At 52.3% G+C, this 3,083-nt stretch overlaps 1 pseudogene; it reads left to right on the forward strand.

The window, feature by feature from the left end:
• The first annotated feature begins 1,143 nt into the window (after positions 1 to 1,143).
• Positions 1,144 to 1,734, forward strand: LOC100949647 (annotated as a pseudogene).
• The last annotated feature ends 1,349 nt before the right edge of the window (positions 1,735 to 3,083 follow it).

The raw sequence follows: 3,083 nt of genomic DNA on the forward strand, positions 1-3,083 counted from the left end.
CTCCTTCACTGGCCTTAGGCCTTTGCTCCCAGAGCCCTCAGCATGACCCCCACCACTGCAGCCTCCTCTCACTGGACCGTCGTCAGCTTTCCACAAGACCTTCGTCTAGTAATCCAAGAGTCCTCACTGGAAAGGCTGCTTATGACCATCAAGTACTTAGGATGCAGAAGGTTGTGGCCCAGGGACACTGTGGACTGACAGTGACTAGGCTCTCGGGTGACTCCACTTGAGTGATTCCTGCTTGTTACCAGCCACCGTTCACCTGGACAGCCAGTTCCTGGTCAGGCCCTGAGAAGGCTGGAGGAGCCACCTGCTAACATCTAAAGATAGTTTATTCACTTCCAAGGCCCACTGTCAGGTAAGTTGGGGAGCTGGATTCCATGGTACCAGTCAAGGACTCAGGACACCCTGTGCACCCAGCAAAGTGTTGACTAACTACAAATTTAGTCTAGAATGAAAATGCTTTGAAGATATAATCACGTTAAGATAGCAGGATATCGTGTAACCTTGTAACCTTTGAGGGGGAATCTGATGTAAACTGTAATAAATAACAGCATGAATAATGCTTACTGTAAGAATATAAAAGTAACAAAGAGAAAGAGGGGACAGGACAGTTCTGTGAGGACACACCCTCATTCTTCTCTAGAACTGTTGGTTTTTCTGTAAATAAAAGTGAAAAAGTTGATCTCTCATCTGCTTCTCCATTATTGGCTTGGGTGACAGGTGGATGGACTTCCTGGTCCAGCATCACGCTGAGAGACTGCAGTCTGTGTAGTGAGCAGCAGGGGGCACTGTGGGTCTTACCCAGGACAGCACGGGGCGGGGTGGGGTCGGGGGTGGGGAGAGTGATCACAGCTGCCAACGCCCAAACTGCCAGGGCGGGGCAGTGGAGCCTGACACAAACTCTGCAGCTGTGTCCTCTCTGGGTGAGGTCCCAGCACCTGCCTCCTCCCAGGTCCTGCCTGCCAGACTCCCCCCGGCCCACCAGCCCCCAGGTCCTTAACAAATGCATGGGGCTGGGAGGGGCAGCCAGTGGTTCGGATACATTTGCATCCATAACCCCTCCCCTGTGAGCCCAGTGGAGAGATAAGAGAGGCCTTGGATCCCACTCCTGCTCTGGACTTTAGAAGGACAGTGTCCACCATGGCCTGGGCCCCTCTCCTCCTGCTCATCTGCTCCCTCTCAGGTAACGACAGGCCTTCCATGTCCTGGGGAAGGCCCCAGCCAGAGTCAGGCAACTCTGTCTCAGATCCTCCAGTAGCTTGAATTTTGCCCCTGGTTCCTCACCCATGAACGTCTGTGTTTGCAGGTTCCCTCTCCCAGCCTGTGCTGACTCAGCCGCCCTCCCTCTCTGCCTCTCCTGGAGCATCAGCCAGACTCACCTGCACCCTGAGCAGTGGCTTCCCCATAGGTGACTTCCACATACACTAGTTCCAGAAGAAGCCAGGAAGCCCTCCCCGGTATCTCCTGAGATACTACTCAGACTCAGATAAGTATCAGGACTCCAAGGTCCCCAGCTGCTTCTCTGGATCCAAAGATGCCTCAGCCAATGCAGGGATCCGCATCTCTGGGCTGCAGGCTGGGGATGAGGCTGACTATTACTGTGGTACGTGGCACGATGACTCTAATGCTTACACAGTGCTCCACACCGAGGGAGAATTGAGACAAAAAAACCTCCCCTGCTTTCTCCCTGCCAGGCACAGTCACCCCTGTCCTTCCTGGGGCCACATCTAGATCATCAGGTCACTTCTAGTGTCATTTCTTCAGTCGCCAACCAATTCTCCTGGGGCTGGTGGGTGTGAATATGTCTTTCCTTTTTCTTCACTTTTGACATGAATTTGATTCATAGCTAATATATTCTCACCCTCATCATGTCCACAGATATTCTGGGAATAATGATTAGAGAGCCTCTTTCATCTCTTTTCCCTACTCTGAGGACTCAGCCTACCCCCAGGGAGATTATGGATGAGGAAGGAGGTGGGGACCCCTCCGTGCTCAGCCCAGGGCATAGGACTGACTAAGAAACACGTGTGGGCTGAGACCTCTGGCTGGTCACTGGATCCAGCTCCTCAAGCCCAGCTTCACTGACCAGCTCCTAGAGGGAGATCAACTTCCCCAACTACTGCTCATTCCCTCCTGTCCCTGCCAGCTTTCCCTCCCTCCTGAGACTCAGGGAAGCAGCTCTATGTTGCTACAGGGACATGGGGCAAACAGCCTTCTCCACAATGAGACATGACTGTGTCTGTGGCCTCTCAGTGTGCACAGGACACCCAGCATAGGTCTCCCTACTCCCTGTAATAACCCTCCCCTTCCTGCATCCCAAGGTCACCTTCTGCTCATGCTGAGGCTTCGTGAGGCTGCAGACACCCAGGAATGAGGGCTGTCCTGAAGTGAATTAAATATACCCATAGGGTATTTTCAGGGTAATCAGAAATTTATAGGGGAGCTGCTTCCTGATTCTTGGGTTTCAGGGATCTGGCTCTGAGGCCACCCTTCCCTGACCTGGCCTCCCCTCCTCATTCTCCTTTCTGCACAGGGGACAGCAGACTCAAGGGTTTGGCAATGGCTCAGCAAGAGCCCTTCATGCCTGGAACAATGTGGGGTCTTGTACCAGCTTCCAAGGCGGACTCAAGTCAGAGAGTCCACTGGTGACTCCCACATTCCTCCCAGGTTTCCTGGCCTGAGCTCGCCTGGGCTGCCTCTGCTCCTCCCAGTGTCTTTGTCCATTTGAGATGCTGCAATAAAGTACTATCAGCTTGGTAGCTTATAAAGCATGTACATTATTTCTCAAAATTTTGGAGCGTGGGTAGTCCAAGACCAGATATTTTGCAGATTTGGTGTTTTGTGAGGGCCTGATCTCTGTTTCACAAATGGCACCTTCTCACTATGTCCATAAGGGACCAATGAGCTCCTTGCTCATCTATTATAAAAATGCCAATTCCATCCATGATGTCTCAGCCTCCCAAAGGGTTCTGACTCCTCATAACACCACCTTGGGGGTTACAAATTTTGAAAGACACTACCATTGAGATCACAGCAACCAATGGCCTCAACCTCCCGGGGTGGTCCAGGTGCAGTGAGCA

This window comes from Otolemur garnettii, unplaced genomic scaffold, assembly GCF_000181295.1.
Source record: "Otolemur garnettii isolate 467f Iridium unplaced genomic scaffold, OtoGar3 scaffold00301, whole genome shotgun sequence".
Lineage (NCBI taxonomy): Eukaryota > Metazoa > Chordata > Mammalia > Primates > Galagidae > Otolemur > Otolemur garnettii.